Source organism: Rhinoderma darwinii, chromosome 9 (genome assembly GCF_050947455.1).
Source record: "Rhinoderma darwinii isolate aRhiDar2 chromosome 9, aRhiDar2.hap1, whole genome shotgun sequence".
NCBI lineage: Eukaryota > Metazoa > Chordata > Amphibia > Anura > Rhinodermatidae > Rhinoderma > Rhinoderma darwinii.
In genome coordinates, this window is record NC_134695.1 from 13,278,479 (window position 1) to 13,301,249 (window position 22,771).

Below are 22,771 nucleotides of genomic sequence, written 5' to 3' on the forward strand. Positions count from 1 at the left end.
CGACAGGTTATAGAGGGGTCTATAGCTCTGCAACGGGGGGGACGCACAATTACAGGACAAACCGCTGGACACTCGAGACAGCGTCTATTAGGGGAGTCTACTAACTCGCTTTGTAGGACCTATTGACATGTCCCCTTTAAAAGGTAAAAAACTAACATCATACAGCAAAACTCTAAGACATCACTCAAATACAGAAAAAGAGGCAAGACAGGTTGAGAATGACATTACTATAGTTTTAAAGAAAACAATGTTTCACATATGGTTTTAGAGGAAGTTGTGGAGATGGAGGGCCCAAATCTCTTAGTTAGTTAGCTCCACTATATCTTTGGCTTCCATGATCGCAAGATTTTGCATACTCATAGCATTCCTCTGCTGCCAACATAGGACAGAAAAAAAAAAAAAAAAAAAAAAAAAGGCAGCTTTATAGCAATTATGCTATTGCTCAAAAGACAGACCCCTGTAATGAAGCGCATCTGTAAGATCCTCATCATATTGTGCTTCAATAGGTGAAATTGAACAGGGCGACACTCACGTGTGCACCATATGCCAATTACAGCGCCTCCCTGCTTATTTGGCTGAAAAGCACTATGTGGTCGGCGCTGCTACTCCTTTAGGCCTCGACATGCCTTTTAGTCATGGAGGCCAGGATGCCCTGTATTTAGCATACTGCAGATAAACTCTAAGAAGAAACTAAATGATGCAAATTAACTCAAATAGTTTAGCCTGCAGCACTACTTTACTACTAGAAGAAAAAAGCACTAATTTTACCCACTGGGCCACATCAAAACGGTTCTTGTTGCCCATCGTAACCAATCAGATCTCAGTTTTCATTTCTTCAACGGTTTGGACTTGTGGAATGCAGCATTCTGTGGCTAATGGTTGCCGCTCATCCCCAAAAATAACAGAAGAGGCAGCAATTCTCACTGCACCATTAACACAAAAGTGTGCACATAGCCTTAGAAAAAGAAATATGTATAATGCATGCAGTACTGCAGACTAGCAAATGTTTCCATAATGCTTATTATGGACTATATTTAGGAAACTATCATTTTACAACGGATAGTCACACATAAGGACATACCAACATCCTCTCCAGATCTTCTATGTCCTCTCTATCCATCAGTATCCTGCAATTAAATAAATCAGTATTGCCGTTACATTAAATATTCTGCATCATAAGCTGAATGAAGCATTTGTTCTTAGCCATGAAAATGGATATAATGGACATTCTACCAAAACGTGAATAGATTTTCCCTACTACTTAGGTGCATTAGCACGTTGTGTTGAACCAAATGTGTCAAAACCGCTGTGGTAGAAAAAGTGATTCACCCACATCATGTGAAAACACCCATATAGTGCCAACATAGTCTGCAACACTGAAGACAGGTGCCAGTCCCTCAAATTAGACCTTGTCCCCATGGGGACTCAATCTAATCTCATGTGTAGTCTTCACACAATTGCATACTAGAAGCGCACACACCTTTTCTAAATTAAAATGTGTCAAATTGTGATGCTTTTTATTGTTTTTTTTAACAAAATAAATGTTTGTTTCAGTATTTAACTTTAGGCGAAGTTCACACTACCGTTACTAGCAATTTACCTCTCTTCCGTCAGAGGAAGAGAGGATTGATACAGTCGCTAGGTTTCCGTTAACAAAAGTGCAAACGGAGACAAACAGAAAGCAACTGATACTCACTTTATGTGGTAACAACTTCAGAATGCTTTTACCTATCCAAGCGAGATTGTTTTCTCGTGACACACTGGACTATGTTACTGGCAAAATTTGCTCGATACATTCAGTATTTAATTTTGAAAAACACCAAGATTTAGCAAAAAATTGCAAAAATTTGCATTTTTTTCTAAATCTAAATGTATCTGCCTATAAGACATAGTAATACCACACTAAATTGTTGCTAATTAACATCCCCCACATGTCTACTTTATGTTTGCATGGTTTTTTGAACATCCTTTTATTTTTCTAGGACGTTACAAGGCTTTGAACCTTAGCAGCAATTTCTCACATTTTCAAGAAAACTTCAAAAGGCTATTTTTACAGGGACCAGTTCAGTTGTGAAGTGGCTTTCAGGGCCTTATATATTAGAAATCCCCAATAAGTCACACCATTTTCAAAACTTCACCCCTCAAAATATTCAAAACAGCATTTAGAAAGTTTAACCCTTTAGACCTTTCACAGGAATTAAATCAAAGTGGAGGTGAAATGTTCACATTTTTTGTTGTTGCAGAAATTCATTTTTCATCTATTTTTTTGTAACACAATAAGTTTTACCAGAGAAATGCAACTCAATATTTATTGCCCAGGTTCTGCAGTTTTTAGAAATATCCCACATGTGGTCCTAGTGCACTAATGGACTGAAGCACAGGCCTCAGAAGCAAAGGAGCACCTAGAGGACTTTGGGGCCTCCTTTTTATTAGAAAATATTTTAGGCACCATGTCAGGTTTGAAAGGCTCTTGCAGTGCCAAAACAGTGGAAATCCCCCAAAAGTAAACCCATTTTGGAAACTACTCCCCTTGAGGAAATTATCTAAGGGTATAATGAGCATTTTGACCCCGCAGGTTTTTTTGCAGAATTGATTGGAATTAGGCCGTGAAAATTAAAATCTACATTCTTTCAAAGAAAATGTAGGTTTAGCTAATTTTTTTCTAATTTCCACAAGGACTAAAGGAGAAAAAGCACCACAACATTTGTAAAGCAATTTCTCCTGAGTAAAAAAATACCCCACATGTGCTCATAAACGGCTGTTTGGACACACGGCAGGCCTCCGAAAGGAAAGAGCGCCATTTGGCTTTTGGAGCTCAAATTTAGCAGGAATGGTTTGCGGGGCCAATGTCGCATTTGCAAAGCCCCTGAGCGACCAAAACAGTGGAAACGCCCAAAAGTTACTCCATCCCTTGAAGAATCCATCTAGGGGTGTAGTGAGCATTTTGACCCCACAGGGGTTTCATAGATTTTATTAGAATTGGGCAGTGAAGCTAAAAAATAAAAAAATATTTTTTCCAATAAGATGTAGCTTTAGCTCAAAATTTCTCATTTTCTCAACAAATAAAAGAACCCCAACATTTGTAAAGCAACTTATCTGGAGTACGGAAATACCCCATAAGTGGTCATAAACTGCTGTTTGGGCACATGGCAAGGATCAGAAGGGAAGGAGTGCCATTTGGCTTTTTTAGTACAGATTTTGCTGGATTGGTTTCTCTGCACCATGTCGACTTTGCAAAGCCCCTAAGATACTAGTACAGTGGAAACTACCCAAAAGTGACTCCATTTACGAAACTACACCCCTTGAAGAATTCATCTAGGGGTGTAGTGAGCATTTTGACCCCACAGGGGTTTCATAGATTTTATTAGAATTGCGCAGTGAGATAAAAAAATAAAAAGCCTTTCTTCAATAAGGACGTAGTTTTAGCGCAAACGTTTTTATTTTCTCAACAAATAAAAGGAAAAAAAAAATAATCCCAACACTTGTAAAGCAATTTCTCCACAGTACGACAATACCCAAACTGCTGTTTGGGCACAGAGTAGGGCTCAGAAGGGAAGGAGCGCCATTTGCGTGGAGTACAGATTTTGCTGGATTGGTTTCTGGGCGCTATGTCGCATTTGCAAAGTCCCTGTGGGAACAAAACAGTGCATTCCCCCCCCCAGAAGTGACCCCATTTTGGAAACAACACCCCTCAAGGTATCCACCTAGGGGTGTAGTGAGCATATTAACCCCGCAGGTGATTGGCAGAAATTGGTGTGCACTCGATATTGCAGAGTGAAAATTGAATTTTTTCCATAGATATGCCAATATGTGGTGCCCAGCTTCTGCCACCATAACATTATTATGCGTTGTTTCCCGGTTTTAGAAACACCCTACATGTGGCCCTAATGTTTTTCCTGGACATTCGGCCAGGCTCAGGACTGTAAGAGTAGCATGTAAAATTGAGGCCTAATTTGGCAATTTACAAAGCATTGGTTCACAATTGCAGAGGCTCTGATATGAAGTAATAAAATAAACCCGAGAAGTGACCCCATTTTGGAAACTGCACCCCTCAAGACATTTATTAGGGTATGTGCACACACACTATTTACGTCCGTAATTGACGGACGTATTTCGGCCGCAAGTCCCGGACCGAACACAGTGCAGGGAGCCGGGCTCCTAGCATCATACTTATGTACGATGCTAGGAGTCCCTGCCTCGCTGCAGGACAACTGTCCCGTAGTGAAATACATTTTCATAGACGTAGTGACATGAGGGTTGTATTTTTGTGAGACAAGCTGTAGTTTTTATTGGTACCATTTTGGGGTACATGCGACTTTTTGATCACTTGTTGTTATCTTTTTTTTTTTTTGAGAGGCCAGGTGACAAAAAAAAACAAAAAAAACAAAAAAAAAAAAAACAGCAATTCTGGCATATTTTTTAGTTCTTTATTTATATAGCGTTCAACACGCATCATGAATTACATGCGGGTCAGTCAGATTCCGGCGATACCCAATTTATAGAACTTTGTTTTACAACTTTTTGCACAACAAAATTACTTTTGTAAAGAGAATGTATTTTCTCTGTCACCAGGTTATGAGAGCCATAACTTTTTAGTCGACGGAGCTGTATGAGGGTTTGTTTTTTGCGAGACGAGCTATAGTTTATTTAGGTACCATTTTTGGATACATGCGACTTTTTGATCACTTTTTATTTCAATTTTTGGAAGACAAAGGGACCAAAAAAACGCAATTATGGCAGTATTTTTTAATTTTTTTTATTTACAGCGTTCACTGTGCGGCATAAATAATATTTTTATAGTTCAGGTCGTTACGGTTGCAAAGATACCAAATATGTATGGTTTTATTATTATTTTTTAAATAAAATGACTTGATAAAAAGGGCGATAGTGTTATGTTATTACTTGAAACTTTTATTGTATTTTTTACAACTATTATTTTTACTTTTCTTTAGTCCCACTACGGGACTTGAAGCTCCGTTTGTTTGATGTTCTAATACATTGCACTACCTATGTAATGCAATGTATTAGAACGGTCAGTTGTTCACTGACCGCAAGCCAATTAGGCTCCGCCTCCGGACAGGGCCTAATCATCTTCCGTAATGGCAGACAGTAAGCCATTGTTAGGCCTCCTGTTGCCATAGTAGCAGACGCCAGCCTTGCCATCGCATGACAGGCTGACGGATTTGCTACATACCGCTAAGATGCAGCGATTGCATTGGATCGCTGCATTGAAGGGGTTAATGGCAGGAATCGGAGCTAGCTTCTGAGCCGGCACCATCTTGCCAATGGTACTGGAAGCCTTTTAGGCCCCGCCGATGAGTGGGGCATAGCAGGCTTTCGTTGCTGGCAGACCGGGAGGTAAGTATTAGGCCTTCGATCGCCTTTGCGGCCACTGGTAACCCAGCGATCACGTTGCTGGGGTGCCGGTGGCTAAAAACTCCTCACATGCCGCGATCTTTATTGAACGCAGCATGTGAGGGGTTAATTGGCCGGATCGGAGGCTAGCTCCGGTCCTGGCCTTTACATCAAGGTGCCAGCTGTAACATACAGCTGGCACCCGGCGGCGATGGCGCTGGCTCAGCTCCATCACATACAGTTACGTGGAATTGCATTAAAACACCAGTTCCCATCACGGGAAGGGGTAAAAGGGGGATGGTGCTCGAAATCATGGTCTTCTGTTAACCATGGTTAGCTCCAAGGAAACACGTACAGTCATCATTGCTTTGCATCAAGGACATTGCCCCTAAAACAATCATTCATCGGATCAAGAACTCCAAGGAGATTACTGCGAAGGCTTCAGGGCACCCAGGAAAGTCCAGCAAGTGCCAGTACTGTCTCCAAAAAAGGATTCAGCAACGGGATTGGTTCAACACCAGTGCAGAGCTTGCTCAGGAGGGGCAGGAGGCAGGTGTCAGTGCATCTGCACGCACATTGAGGCAAAGGCTTTCCTGGTGTTAAGAAGGGCAGCAAAGAAGCCACTTCTCGCCAAGAAAAAGATACTGACATACTGCAGGAAGTACAGGGATCGGCAGAGAACTGGGTAAAGTTAATTTCTCTTATGAAGCTTGAATGTTTGGGATATCTGGAAGGATTGTCCAGAGAAAAGGCGAGTGCTACCATGAGTCCTGTGTCATGCCAACAGTAAAGCATACGGAGACTATTCATGTGTGGGTTGCTCTTCATTCAAGGGAGTGGGCTCACTTACAATTTTGCCTAAGGACACTTCCATGAATAAACATTCTCCTAGAGCAGGGGTCTCAAGCGCGCGGTCCGCGGGACACAGAGCCGCTAGCATAGGCTCTGCTCTAAGACTCTGGAATTCCCCGACATCGCTGTCCACATATGAACAGTGATGTCTGGGTCTTCCCCAGAGCGGAGTCCCGGGCAGAGCGCTAGTATAGGCTCTGCTCTGGGACTCTGGGGAAGCCTCTGACATCGCGGTCCATACATCGACAATGTCGTCAGGGGCTTCCCCAGAGCAGGAGTCCCAGTGATGTCAGGTGCACAGCTGGAGTCCCAAGAAGAGCCTACTAGCGCTCTGCCCCGGACTCAAGCTCTGTGGTTGCCCCTGACATCTCTGTCCATATATGGACAGTGATGTCAGGAGCAGAGCTGGAATCCCAGTGCTAGAAGCGGCTCTGCTCCGGGACTCCAGCTCTGGGCAAGCCCCTGACATCACTGTCCATATATGGACACTGATGTTAATGGCTTCCCCAGAGTTCCGGCGCAGAGCCCATACTAGTGCTCTGCTCCGGGACTCCCGACTCTGGGGTTGCCCCTGATATCATATTCCGGTCCAGGAGGATCCCCTGACGTCACTGTGTATGGACAGCATCCGCCGAGGGCACTGCGGCTGCCCAATCTTGACATGTGTGTATGCCAAACGCTGCTAACTGAGCCTGCATTTAGCGACACAAACTGGAAAACTGGATTGTTGAAATAAGCACGTGGAGAAATCTCAAATTTTAAACCTAGCGCTATTCGTATAGTAATGAAGTATTGTCACGAAGCGGGTTGGTGGACCCACTAGGAAGTAACCGCCGTAGCGGGAAGGCAGCTGGCCAAACCACAGGAAACCCCAGAAATACAATGTCCCGCACAAGGGTACCTGGATAGTCGAGACGGTGGCCGCAGCTCTGGCACAGATGAGATGGGTGCAGCAGATGGCGCCAAACGTGGCAGATGACACAGGAGACGCAAGTTGCGCCAGACGTGGCGGATTCCTCCGGACGTGGCAGATGACAGGACGTGGCATGACTTGATACTAATGCAAAGCACGGGAAACAGGAACAAGGCACGGGTAACAGGAACGGGAAACACTAAGGGACCATTTGCAAGACAGACTGGGAAAACTAACAACGCTCAGGCAAGGATTAGAAGGCCAGGGGCCTTCTTATAGACCAGAAAATTGTGGCAGTTGATGATGACGATTTCCTAATTGCGCGCGCTGGCCCTTTAAGGCCGGGCGCGAGCGTGCGCGCACACCCTACAGGAAACACCGAACGGAGCGGAAGTGAGCGCTGGCGTCTCCTAGGAGGGAGACGGAGACCAGCGCTCACAGATCCATGGCTGCGGGCGTCGGGAGGTGAGTAAACCCGACGGCCATGGACGCTACAAGTATTATTATAGTAATGTAGTAGTTCAAATAACTAATTGATTAACAATAATTCAGTATCGTATCAAATTTGAAAGTATTACAGCCCATCAACTTACCATTTTTTCTATATGTGGCCCACTTACCCGGCTGATCTTGAGACCCCTGTCCTAGAGCAACATCTCCCAACGATCCAGGAGCAATTAGGTGATGAGCAATGCTTTTTCCAGCATGACGGAGAGCCATGTCACAAGGCAGAAGTGATAACCAAGTGGCTCGGTGAACAAAACATTGACACATTGGACCATTAGGATGCCTGAAACGCCAGTATATGACAGAAGTGCAGCGAAATCTGAAAAAATGTGCCGAGCCACAGAGCCCAGAGGAGCAGAGGGATCTCCCCCACTCCAGGTGAGTATTTATTTTATAAAGAGCTATTGGGACTGTATGCGGCTTTATACGGTGTTGGGGCAGCCATGGGGGCATTATACTGTGTGAGGGGCAAGTCCAGAGCTCTATTATATACAGTAGTATACTGCAGGCTTAGGGGGATCTATATTAATTCAATGGTTTGCAAATAGGGGCGTGGCATAAAAACACTTTATTTTTTAATAAAAACGTACCCTTTTATTACTCAATTTATATAACAACAATAGTAAAAACAACATTACATGTTTATATAGCCCAGCCGCCCACCCCGGAAGGAGGAGTACTGAAGGAGGAAGGGGAAAAAAAAAAAAAAAGCCATTAACCCATTATGGTCCTGTATTTGTCCTTCATTAGAGATTGTAAACATTTGACACTCCTATTCTATGCTAAAACAAACAAAAAAACTAAACTCCTGAATTGGAAGCATCCAAAGGTTCCTACATGGTCAGCACGGATTATTTCGGTCAATTCTACCTGGCCACTTTTTAATCTTACTTGCGATGCATGTGGATGCCTTGATAAATTTATGTATTTAAGTGTGGAGCTCTTTGATAGCCAACCCTCATACTAGCTCATAACTTGACATTGCCTGGGCCTGGAATTTGCCGATGCCGCACTGCTGTCCCGTTCCTCCACCAAACATTGCCATTAACTGGTCCTCAAGATTTTATTTTATATTTTCTTCTGATAAGGAAAGGATGTATGTTCAGGTTTTATTTTTTTTTTGTTTTCTTAAAATAGGTGTGTATATATAGTATGTATAAAGAAATCTATCCGTATGTTCTTGTTAATGGACCTTGTACACTTGGTACTGCTGTATGGTTTGCAACATTATTTTGTACCTTTAAATTTTGTACCGCTATTTGTAGCGAGGACTTAATAAAAATAAAAAAATTCATTAAAAAGATAAACACGGATTCCACCCAGCCAAAAAAATAAGCCTGCTTTTATTGTATATCCACCTCTCTGTAAATATAAGATTAAAGGGGTTGTCCGAGACAACATATTTTCAAAAAAACCCTTTAATGAATGTCATTTATAAATGTAAATACATTTGTAATATACTTACATTTTCCAAAGTGGCCCCATTTCCAGATTCTGCCGTGGGGAACTTGACTAGTGACGTCACTCTCTGCACTGGCTCTGCCGCTTTGTTGATCTTTAATTATTTGCCAGGTATACGACACGTTACTTGTCACGTGGTGTCAAGAGGGCCCGATTTGGGTCATAAATGTATAAGCTGTGTGAAAGCAACTCGGGTTACACTCAAATTCAGAGTGTATGAAGGGAAAGACTCCCAAATTATCCCTTCAGGATGCCCCCCTTCACTCAACAGCAGAGGAAAAATTGTCTGGGACCTTTTGCACACTCTTTTGGATAAGGGGTACAATTTGTATGTGGATAATTTCTACACTAGCGTACTCCACTTCAGGTACCTGTCTGCAAAAATAACTTGCCTGTGGCACCATATGCCGAAATCAAAAAGGCCTGCCAAAGTCCCTAGTAAACCAAAAATTTAAAGCTGGGGACTTTGTAACGAGGACTTGCTGCTTGTCAAATTCCGTGACAAGAGGGATGTCCTGATGCTTACATCCATTCACCCAGACAGCAGCCACATACCTGTACACGGGACAAGTCGTACCGTCTGTAAGCCTGTTTGCATACAGGATTACAATAAATTTATGGGTGGGGTGGACCTTGCAGACCAGATGCTGCAGCCCTACAGCGTTGTTCGGAAATCCTGGATATGATACAAAAAACTGGCCGTTCACCTCATCCAAGTGTCACTATATAATTGCTTTGTCATTTTTTGAAAGGCGGGGAACCAGGGATCCTATCTTCATTATCAAGAAAAAGTGATTAAAAAGCTTATATTTGGAGACCAGACCCAGGGGAGGGGGTGGCATCACCTAGCCAAGCCAGCAGAATTGTCCCAGGACAACATTTCCCATCCGAAGTGCCCTCTACTGCCAAAAAAAAGCCGACCCCAAAAGAAAATGTCGCATATGTGCTAGGAACGGAATACGGAGGGAAAGTAGTTATCAGTGTCACACCTGTCCAGACAAACCAGCATTGGGGAATGTTTCTGTACCATACATCCCTAAATTAATAATTGGATTTAAAAAAATAAATAAAAATAATTTGCTTTTATTCATTTTCGTTACCATTTTATTATTCAAATCCATTGTGGTTTTTTTTTCACTTCACTTTTTATTATACTATAGCCCACATATAAATTGGAATGCAAGGAAAAACTCCAAAATAACAAAAAAAATTCTCACTACAGCCCTAGATGAATACCATTAGGAAATGACTTCCCACAAAAAGAAAATAATTCTCACTACACCCATAAATGAATACCTTAGGGAATGTAGTTTTCAAAATGGGGTCCCTTTTGGGGGTGTTACATCGTTCTGAAAGCTCAAATCCTTTGTAAAGATCATTCAAGCTAAAATTATGTCCTGAAAACCATAGAGGGGTTCCTGTCATTTCGTGCCCCACCATGCGGCCAGGCAATGAATTACGTCCTAAGTAGAGGCATTTTTGAATACAGAAGAAACAGGGTGATAGATTTTGGGGCGTGTTTCTTCATTCTCATGGTAGCTTTACAAAGAAATCGGTCTTCAAAGTGATATTTTTATGACAAAAGTGACTTTCACCTGCTATGCATTAAATTTAGCAAAAAACTGTGGGGTCAGAATACTCACTACACCCCTAGATAAATACCTTAACGGATCTAGTTTTCTAAATGAGGTCATTTATGGGGAAGTTTCTATCGTTCTAGCAGCTCAATGCCTCTCCAAATGTGCAGTGGGGCCTAAAACATTTTTCAAGCAAAAAAATATTTGTCCTGAAGCCAAAGGGTGCTCCCTTCCTTTTGGGCCCTGCCGTGTGCCCAGGCAGCGCATTAGGGCCGCAGCTGAAAACTGCATCGAACAACTGAGTTACCAGGATTTGAATAACCGCGGCAAAACCGCACTGTGTGAATACACCCTAAGGCTATGTTCACACGGGGTATTTTGCAGGAGGAATATCTGCCTCAAAATTCCGTTTGGAAGTTTGAGGCAGATATTCCTCTCCCTGCACGCCGTTTTTCGCCCGCAGCCATTGAGCGCCGCGGGCATAAAACAGCGCGAAATACGCTTTCTCTGCCTCCCATTGAAGTCAATGGGAGGTCAGAGGCGGAAGCGCCCGAAGATAGGGCATGTCGCTTCTTTTTACTTCAGTTTTACTGCTCGCGGGAAAAAGACGCCGACGCCTCCCATTGAAATCAATGGGAGGCGTTCTCGGGCCGTTTTTGCAGAGTTTTGCGGCGCGGTTTCCGCGTAAAAAAACTCAGCAAAATACCCCGTGTGAACGTAGCCTTAGGCCCTGCCCACAGTTTTCGGCAGGCAGAGATAAAAATCTGCTTCAGAATTTCTTCAGGAAGTTTTGAGGCAAATTTTGAACTGCCTGTGCTTTATTCCCAACTATATGCATGACAAAAAACGTCACGAAACGCTTGGAAACGAGTGCCACAGTTTTTTTCTACCTCCCATTGATTTCAATGGGAGGTCAGAGGCAGAGACCGCAGCAAGTAAGGACATGCCGCTTTTTTTCCCCTCGAGCGGCCAAAAGCCGCTTGGCAGAAACGCCTCTGCCTTCCATTGAAATCAATGTGAGGCGATTTCAGGGATTATATGGTGCTGATTCCGAATCGGGCTTCTGCGTCAAAAAGTCTGTATGAACAGGGAGTTAGGTCTGTTTAATACTTTATCAGCACCTTCGTAATGGCAGTTACCTGCCATATTTTCACGTGACCTTTTTACTTTTCTCCTCCACCATGTCCATGAGACACTCCAAAATATAAAATTTTTGCAGTGTGAAAATGAAATTTTTTTGCTTGAACGTTTATAGCGTGTTTTAACGAGAACCTTTCACTTCCCCATACATGTGCAGCATGTAATGGGCAGGGCTGAACAAATCCTGGGGCACTTCACATTTTTTTCTCTACCTCCCACTGTTATTTAGATATCGGTGCCGTTCTATTTGGCGCCCGATATTTAACAGGTTCTGGACCGCTGGCTGTGTTTTTACGGCCAGCGGTCAGGGACTCTGAAGTCCGCCGTATAAACTAATTACAGCAGCACTTCAGAGTGTGCACGCGCGATCGCGTGCACACAGTCCTTTGCCCGGGCTGTTGCTAACAGCCATGGTCACTGGGCAGTGTCTGGGGCAATAAATATTAAGTTGCATTTCTCAGGTAAATTCTTCTGTGTTAGGGTATGTTCACACGGCCTATTTACGGACGTAAATCGGGCGTTTTAACCCCCGAATTACGGCTTGAAAGCGTTGACAAACATCTGCCCATTGAAAGCAATGGGCTGACGTTTGTCTGTTCACACGAGGCGTATATTTACGCGTCGCTGTCAAAAGACGGTGCGTAAATAGACGCCCGCGCCAAAGAAGTGTCCTGTCACTTCTTGGGACGTAATTGGAGCCGTTATTCATTGACTCCAATGAAAAGCAGCGCCAATTACGTCCGTAATGGACGCGGCGTTCAAGCACCTGCACATGCCGTTACGGCTGAAATTACGGGGATGTTTTCTCCTGAAAACATTTACGGTAATTTCAGCCGTTACGGACGCTGCCGTGTGAACATACCCTTACAGAAAAAAAAAAATACTGATTAATTAAAAAAAAAATTCAATATATCATTTTCACCTCTAATTTGCTTGAATTCCTGTGAAACACCTAAAGGGTTAAAACACTTTCTGAATGCAGTTTTGGATACTTTGAGGAGTGCAGTTTTCAAAATGGGGTTATTTATGGGAGTTTCTAATATAACACATCCCTGAAAATATAGCCTTTTGAATTTTTCTTGAAAATGTGAGAACTTGCTGCTAAAGTTCTAAGGCCTCATGCACACGAACATGCTTTTGCGGCCGCAATTCCCCCGAAAATCCACTGGAGAATTGCGGCCCTATTCATTTCTATGGGGCCATGCACACGACCGTAGTTTTTACGGTCCTTGCATGGTTCAGGAGCCCGAACCGCAGAAAGGACATGTCTTATTATGGCTCATTGAAAATAATGGCCGCGGCCATGTGCATGGCCCACAATTTACAGGCGGCTCGCGGCTGACAGTCCGCTGCGGTCATGTGCATGAGGCCTTAGGCTTGTAACATCCTAGAAAAATAAAAGGATGTTCAAAAAAATTATGCTAACATAAAGTAGACATATGTGTGGTATTACTCTTTTAGGCCTCATGCACACAAACGTAAAAATTGCGGTAATTACGGGCCCATAGACTTCTATTGGCCACGGGTACCTTCCCAATTGCTTACGGCAAGGTGCCCGTGCCGTTCAAAAATATGGAACATGTCCTATTTCAGGCTGTAATTACGGCACGGGCAGGACCATAGAAGTCTATGGGGCTACCGTAATTATGGGTGGCTACGTGTGTGCACCCGTAATTACGGGAGCGTTGCTAGGCGACGTTAGGGGATAGTCACTGTCCAGGGTGCTGAAAGAGTTAACTGATCGGCAGTAACTCAGCACCCGGGACAAAGACTATCGCTGGAGTTAATAGTATTAAAAGTTAATACTTACCTAGAACTTGCTTCTTCCTCCAGTCCAGCCTCCCGGAATGACGTTTCATCCCATGTGACAGCTGCAGCCAATCACAGGCTGCAGCGGTCACATGGACTGCCACGTCATCCAGGGAGGTCGGACTGGATTCAAAAGAGGGACGCGTCACCAAGGCCGGGGTACGTATTAACTTCTTTTACTTACAATCGCTGCGTTCCGCAGCCCCTTTTCTCTATCCACCACAGAGAGAAGGGGCTGCCAATTAGTGCAATGCAATTTTGCAGAGAAAACGGGTCCGTAAATACGGGTGGAACGCTGGTGACAAAGTACTTAACCCCTTAATGACCGGGCCATTTTGCACGTTAATGACCAAGGATTATTTTTTGTTTTTTCACGGTCGCATTCCAAGAGTCGTAACTCTATTTTTATTCTGTCGACATAGCCGTATAAGGGCTTGTTTTTTGCGGGACGAGTTGTATTTTGTAATTGTACCATTTTTAGATGCTTATAACATATTGATTAACTTTTATTAACTTTATTTTAGGAGAGAATTGAAAATAAGAAGCTATTCCAGCATTAATTTTCACGTTATAAATTTACGCCGTTTACTATGCAGCGTAAATAACATGTTAACTTTATTCTATGGGTCGGCACGATTACAGGGATACCAAATACGTAAAGGTTTTATATGTTTTTTCTACGTTTGCACAATAAAAACCCTTTTAGAAAAAAATTACTTGTTTTTGCATCGCCGCGTTCCAAGAGGCGTAACGTTTTTATTTTTCCGTCGATGTGGCCGTACGTGGGCTTGATTTTTGCGGGACAATGTGTAGTTTTTATTAGTACTATTTTGGGGTACATAGGACTTATAGATTAACTTTTATTTTATTTTTTATGGGGGGAATGGGAGAAAAGAGAGAATTTTGATGTTGTTTTTTGCGTTTTCTTTGGACGCCGTTCATCCGGCGCTTTAATTAATATGTTCATTTTATTGGTCAAGTTGTTACGAACGCGGGGATACCATATATGTGTATGTGTGATTTGTTTTGACCGTTTTACTAAATAAAACCACTTTTTGGGCCAAAAAAGTAGTTTTATTTGACTTTGACTGTAATTATTTATTTATTTCATTCACAAATTTTATTTAACTGTTTTACATTTTTTTTTTTAGTCCCACCAGGGGACTTCACTATGCGATGTGCCGATCGCATATATAATGCTTTGGTATACTTCGTATACCAAAGCATTATTGCCTGTCAGTGTAAAACTGACAGGCAACCTGTTAGGTCATGCCTCCGGCATCGCCTAACAGGCAGATGCTGAAGGCAGACCTGGGGGTCTTTGTTAGACCCCCGGCTGTCATGGAAACCCGACGGCGACCCGCGATTTGTTTGCGGGGGCACCGATCGGGTGACAGAGGGTGCTCCCCCCTCTGTCAAACACATTAAATGCCGCTGTCACTATTGACAGCGGCATTTAATGGGTTAAACTGCCGGAATCGGCGCGCGCTTCGTTTCCGGCAGTTGCAGCAGGAGCCAGGCTGTGTATAACAGCCGTGCTCCTGCCGCTGATCGCGTGGGTACAGTGGCAGTAGCCGCACCATCACAGGACGGATATATCCCTCCTCCTGCGCGAACTAGCAGCTGCTGAGGACGGATATATCCGTCCTTCGGCGTTAAGGAGTTAAGGGAGGAAAAAAATACATTCGTGTGCATGAGGCCTTAACAAGCAGATATTTAAAACTAGAAAAATCAATTTTTGCAAACTTTCTCACAAATAAACAATGAATTTATCGACCAAATTTTTACACTAACATAAAGTCCAATGTGCCACGAGAAAAAAACCTCAGAATCACTGAAGGTAAACGCATTCCAAAATAATTACCACATAAAGGGACACATCAGATTTGAAAAAATGGGGCTGGTCCTGAAGGCTAAAATGAGCTTGGTCCTGAAGGAGTTAAACAGTAAATACTCATTGGCAGGGACTAATGATAACAGAGCATGCAGTTCTTAGTCGTATTATAGCGGGAATCACTGGGCAGTAGGGGATTCTTTACATAACTTCGGACATACATAAAGCGAGCAATCACCTCTCCAGGTTGGCGTTGACATTTTGCAGATTGGTAGATATCGCCCTCGTCACCAACGTAAGCTTTCTCAGCGCCTCGCACAAGACCCGCGTCTCTCCTCCCTGAGCCCGGGACGCATTCACCAGAAGCCCGGAGCTCCGGCGCCCAGAGGAAGACCTCCGCGACCCTTCCATGCCAGTACCAGCTGTAATATGCGCCATTACAGTCATTGGATGGAACAGAGCACGTGATGTGTATGACACGCCCCCTGAATCACATGACTATTTTACAGGCGCCAAACGACTCAGTGAACGTTGAGTGTTGTAGCAATGCTGTAAGAAAATGCCGGCAAGCCTGGATGTAGAGGGCCAGTTGCAAGTGCAACCAATCACATCACTTTACTCAGCCTTTCTTCATATCACGCTTTGACTCACACTTCGGGAAACCTCCCCATGTACACTCAGGACGTGTGAAACTGTATGTAATATGGTAGCACATGTCGCCCATAGACTCGAATGCGTTATATGTGCTGAATGTAACCACAAAGCGTGATGTGAGCGTAGCCTTACCTGAACGGGAAAAGTTTGAAGCTGAAACCTGGTTGTGATTAGTGACGTGCATTATATTTATGATGCTGATATCATCTCAGGGTTTATTTAAGGCTTTGTTCAAACGGCGCTAAAAAGAACCCTGCCGTGAAAACGTGTCAAAAACGCTAGCATTTTTGTAAAGTGCTTTTTAACATACAGGCGTTTTGTCCGCGTTTTTGTAAAGTGCTTTTTAAAACACATACGTTTTGTGCGCGTCTGTCGCGTATTAGGACTTCCATTGACTACAGAAATAGTGTTTTCGGCACGTTTTACGCACCAAGAATTGACCTGACGCTTCTTCTTTTACACAACAGTTTTTTTTTAAACACGAGCGCGTAAAACATGCGTCGTATGCGCTACAATGAGTTTTCCCATTGATGTCAATGGGAAGCTTAAAGCATACGTTTTTTATGCATTTTCGGCGCGTGAAATGCGTCAAATACATGCAGTGTAAACAAGGCCTAACAGGGGTTCCGTCTGAGCTTTCCATCTGGAACCCCTCAACGGAAAGGCATAAGGAAACCTTAGCTTCCATTTGCATCACCATTGATCTCAATGGTGATGGAAACTTTGCTAATTGTTACCGTTGTGAAAGGGTTACGTTGTTTTGACGGAATCAATAGCGCAGTCCGTTTGCCTTTCTGTTGAGGAAAAGCTCCAACGGAATCCCTCAACGGAAAGCAACACTGATGTGAACACAGTCTTATTGCTTTTTTTTTTCACTACGATCGCATTGTGTGAATACATCCTGAGACACTCAGTGGATTATATTATAGAGAATAAAACCTCCCTGCTGTGTGTAACGTGTACATTCAATCTTAGGGGGAGTTCACACAGAGTTTTTTGACGCGGAAACTGTGTCAGAAAATGTGCCAAAAAACGTCCGAAAATGGCTCTCATTGATTTCAATGGGAGGCAGAGGCGTTTTTTCCCGCGAGTGGAAAAACCGGCTCGCGGGAAAAAGGGACATTCCCCATCTTCGGGCGTTTACGCCTCTGACCTCCCATTGACATCAATGGGAGGCAGAGAAAGCGTATTTAGCTGTGTTCTTTGCCCACGGCGCTCAATGGCCGCGGGCGAAAAACGCAGCGAAAATCGGCGTGCAGGCAGAGGAAAATCTGCCTCAAAATTCTGATTGGAATTTTAAGGCAGATTTTCCTCCTGCAAAAAACTCTGTGTGAACCCAGCCTTAGGCCTTATTTACACGAGCGTGTAAAACGTTTGTGTGACAGCCGTTGAAACAGTGGCCGTCCCACAAACCTTTGTAATTCAATGTGGCCGTTCACACAGCCGTTGTTTCAACGGACCGTGTGAAGGGTCCGAGGGAAAATAGGACATGTCCTATTTTTCAACGCTTCACGCATCCCTCCATAGACTCTAATCTATGGGGAATGCGAGACATCGCATCCCATAACGCCGAGCACAGATGCACCTCGGGTATGAAAAACCGCAGTTTTTCACGTCCGAGGTGCGCAACGCTCGTAAATAAGGCCTTTTATGTGCTGCAATTTTGACAGTAGCTTCTCACTGTCGCCAAAGCGACAGACTACAAACTGCGACAGTTTAACCTTACAGTGAACCTTCTTTAATACACGTTTAGGCCCCATGCACACGACGGTAAAAATTATCCGTAATTACGACCCATTCGCTTCTATTGGCCGCGAACACCTTTCCGTATCGCTACGGATAGGTGTCCATGCCATGGAAGTGTACCACAAAAGATAGGACATGTCCTATCTTTTGTTTTTTTACGGGCCGTGCTCCCATACTTTGTATGGGAGAATGGGCCGAAAATGGCGGCTGCCGGCCGTGCCCGCAATGGCGGGCTGTGATTACGGGCACGGCCGTGTGCATGAAGCCTATGTCTGTTAGGGTATGTGTACACACACTAATTACGTCCGTAATTTACGGACGTATTTCGGCCTCAAGTACCGGACCGAACATAGTGCAGGGAGCCGGGCTCCTAGCATCATAGTTATATACAATGCTAGGAGTCCCTGCCTCTCTGCAGGACAACTGTCCCGTACTGTAATCATGTTTTCAGTACGGGACAGTAGTTCCACGGAGAGGCAGGGGCTCCTAGCATCGTACATATGTATGATGCTAGGAGCCCGGCTCCCTGCACTGAGTTCGGTCTGGGACTTGCGGCCGAAATACGTCCGTCAATTACGGACGTAATTAGTGTGTGTGCACATACCCTTTAGCAATTCCTATACTGAGCAGGAACTGACAACATATTAAGCAGCATGTGACAAACCTCAGCCAGACTAGGGAATGTTCACACAGCTTATTTTCAGGCGTATTTCTGAGCATTAAACGCTTGTATTACACATTTTGGATTCACACAGATTTTTTTGCAGGAGTAAATTCTGCCTCAAAATTCCGTTTGGCATTTTGAGGCAGATTTTCCTCTGCCTGCACGCCGATTTTCGCTACGTTTTTCGCCCACGGCCATTGAGCGCCACGGGCATAAAACGCCGCGAAGTACACTTTCTCTGCCTCCCATTGATGTCAATAGGAGGTCAGAGACGTAAATGCCCGAAGATAGGGCATGTTCCTTCTTTCTCCCGCGAGCCGGTTTTCCCGCTCGCGGGAAAAAACCGCCTCCACCTCCCATTGAAATCAATGGGAGGCATTTTCGGCAGTTTTTTGGCGAGTTTTGCGGCGCGGTTTCCGCGCCAAAAAACTTCCAAATACTCCCTGTGAACTCACTCTTAGGCCTTATTCGCACGAACATGTATTACGTCCGTAATATGCGCGTGAAAATAACGCGCATCGCACGGACCAATGTTAGTGAATGGGGCCGTTCAGACAGTCCGTGATTTTCACGCAGCGTATCTCCGCTGCGTAAAACTCACGACATGTCCTATACTTGGCCGTTTTTCGCGCATCATACACCCATTGAAGTCACTTCCGTGTGTCGCACGTGATTCGCGCAACAGTAGATAAAGGAATGAAGGAAAAAATAAAAGCACTTGCTACATTTCTTTTTCTACACTACAAAGCCGCGTGTCATAAGCATGGTATATGCGTGAAAATCACGTAGCCAACACTGATGACACACGGAAGTGCAGCGCGTGCAAAGCGCTGTGTTTTTTGCACACGCTCGTGTGAATAAGCCCTTAGGGTGGGTTCCCACAGTGCAGATTTGCTGCAGATTTTTCATGCGTTTTTTTAAGCCAAAACCAGGAACGGAATCTAAACAAATTAAATATATATAAAAAAGTCCTTATAGGTCAGCTCTCCTGGATCCAATTCTGGTTTTGGTTTACAAAATGCAGTCAAAATCTGCCCTGTGGGGAACCAGCCTTAGGGTATGTTCACACGCAAATTCAAAAACTTCTGAAAATACGGAGCTGTTTTCAAGGGAAAACCGCTCCTGATTTTCAGACGTTGTTTAAGCCACTCGCGATTTTCGCTGCCATTTTTGGAGCTGTTTTCCATAGAGTCAGTGAAAAACATCTCCAAAAACGTCCCAAGAAGTGACCTGCACTTCTTTTTCGCGGCCGTTTTTCAATACGGCCATCGAAATGAACGGGCAATGGGCAGATGTTTGGTGGCGTTCTGCTTCCGATTTTTCGGCCGTTTTTCGGGCATTTACCCTAAGGGTATATTAACACAACCTATTTTTGGGCAGTAAGATCGGAAGCAGAATGCCTCCAAACATCTGCCCATTGATTTCAATGGGAAAAACGGTGTTCTGTTTTGAAAAACGGCCCCGAAAAAGAAGTGCAGGTCACTTCTTGGGACGTTTTTGGAGCCGTTTTTCATAGACTCGAATCGCTAGAGGCTTAAAAAACGTCTGAAATTCAGGAGCTGTTTTCCCTTGAAAATATCTCCGTATTTTCGGAAGTTTTTGACTCAGCGTGGGAACATACCCTTAAGGGCTCTTGTAGACAAACATGAAGCCTGTACAGAGCCGCAAAGCCTCCGTGCACAGAGATATTTTGATGTGGAGGGGAGAATATCTACGTACCATTGGAGCATGTCTCCGCATGCACCTCTATGGCAGCCCTACTATGGTCACGTACAAGACGGAGCCATAATACGGCCGTGTGCATAAGCCTTAAAGAACTTTCTTTTTCATTTGGAAAGATGGCTCTTTGCTACGCCAGTTGGCACTTCACTACACCGTCTTGTGAAAATTAAGGCTACATTCATACGAGTGTGACAGATTTACGCGCGTAAATCTGTCCGTGTGCGTTGCGTTTTTGCATCAGTGTGCTTTGAGAGTGGCACTCGCAAAGCACTTCTTTTTTTTTTTCTCAAATTCATGCGCAAGTTACACACCGCACACGGATGTGCAACAGTGTTCTGTGCGTGGTTTTCACGCCTCCATTGACTTCAATAAGCGCGTAGGTGCGTGAAAACACACCAACATAGGACATGCAGTGAGTTTCACGCAACGGACTCTTGCTGCATGAAAACTCACACCTGTGTGAATAGCCCCATTGAAATCAATGGGCCGTATGCTGTGCGTTGTTTCAACGCACAGCACACGGACAAGATTCACATTCGTGTGAATGGGCCTTCAAGGGGTTGTCCGTGCACGGCTTGTTTTTTTATACTGATGACCACAGGATAGGTCATCAGTATATGATCAGTGGGGGTCTGACATCCGGACCCTGCAGAGATCAGCTGTTACGGCTCCCTCCGGGCACTGGATGTTGTGCATTGGCTGGTGTCGGAAGCATGGGTTCGTACACTGTATAGCGGCCATGTTGCAGTAATGCAACTCTGCTCCTATTCACTTGAATAGGAGCAGAGCTGCAGAACGGCCGCTATACTGTGACCCGAGCCATCTTCTTCTGGCACAGACATCCAGTGCCCAGAGGCAACTAACAGCTGATCGGCCCAGGTGTCGAACCCCACTGATTGTCAAGGCAGTGGGGTATGTGGACCCACTAGACCGCTCTGCCGTGGCAGAGAAGCAGCTGGCCAAATAATAGTCAATAACAGTCACAGTGCAGGAGTACCTGGAGGGCTATGCAGGCAGATGCTTTGGAGTAGCAGATGACCTCAGATGTGGTAGATGACCTTAGATGTGGCAGATGACCATGGACGTGGCAGATGAGGCAACACGACTCCAACGAGTTTAGGCACAGGAACAAACGTAACAACATGATCATCATATAGGTAGCAGGATACGGGAACACTGGTAGCAGATAAAACGAAGGGATCATTTGCTTGACGAACATGGGTAGACACAACAACGCTTAGGCAAGGAGTGAAAGGGCAGAAAGTTAGGCTGGGTTCACACGAGCATGTTACGTCCGTAATGGACGGAACGTATTTCGGCCGCAAGTCCCGGACCGAACACACTGCAGGGAGCCGGGCTCCTAGCATCATAGTTATGTACGATGCTAGGAGTCCCTGCCTCTCCGTGGTACTACTGTCCCGTACTGAAAACATGATTACAGTACGGGACACTTGTCCTGCAGCGAGGCAGGGACTCCTAGCGTCGTACATAACTATGATGCTAGGAGCCCGGCTCCCTGCAGTGTGTTCGGTCCGGGACTTGCGGCCGAAATACGTTCCGTCCATTACGGACGTAACATGCTCGTGTGAACCCAGCCTTAGGCTTTGTTCACACCCGTGTCGTGGCTTCCGTTTCTAACAAGCCACGATGGATCCAAACAGCACCCAGCGGACTCCATTGACTTAGGCTGGATTTACACGAGCATGTGCGTTTTGCGAGCGCAAAAAATGCTGCGTTTTGTGCACGCAAGAGGCACTTAACAGCTCCGTGTGTCATCACCATATGATGCGTGGCTGCGTGATTTTCGCGCAGCCGCCATCATTATGACACTATGTTTGTAAACAGAAAAGCATGTGGTGCTTTTCTGTTTTCATTCATACTATTTACTGCTCTTGCGCGAATCAAGCGGAAGTGCTTCCGTGTGCTGCTCGTGATTTTCACGCACCCATTGACTTCAATGGGTGCGTGATGCGCGAGAAACGCACAACTATAGGACATGTCGTGAGTTTTACACAGCGGACACTTACGCTGCGTAAAAATCACTGACTGTCTGCACGGCCCCATAGACTAACATAGGTCCGTGTGAGGCGCGTGAAAACCACACGCGTTGCACGGATGTATATCACGTTCGTCTAAATAAGCCCTTATAATGAGATCTGCCAGGGGTTTCGTAGATGGCAAAATTAGCTCTGAATGCTGCTATTGAAACCCGAACGACCATGTGAGCATAGCCTAGTGAAAGCTCCATGAAGTGCCACCTGGTAGCTGCTAGAAGATCTCACAACCTAGTGTTTGCTTTTTGCTGTGGACAGGCTGTATGCCCCCACATCCACAAAAAAGAAGGGTTCATCGAACTGCCCGACCTATTTAAGTGCTCTCCACCACCTTTCCATCGCTTCCAGCATGTTGTTTTTAAATAAGTTTCGACCACTGTCCAACAAGTGCCCCCTTCCTTCGGATACAGATATAACAGCCCGTTTCATCATCCTTGTGAGACACCATGTAGTCCTGTGCCCTCCACATTTCCCTGTGGACCT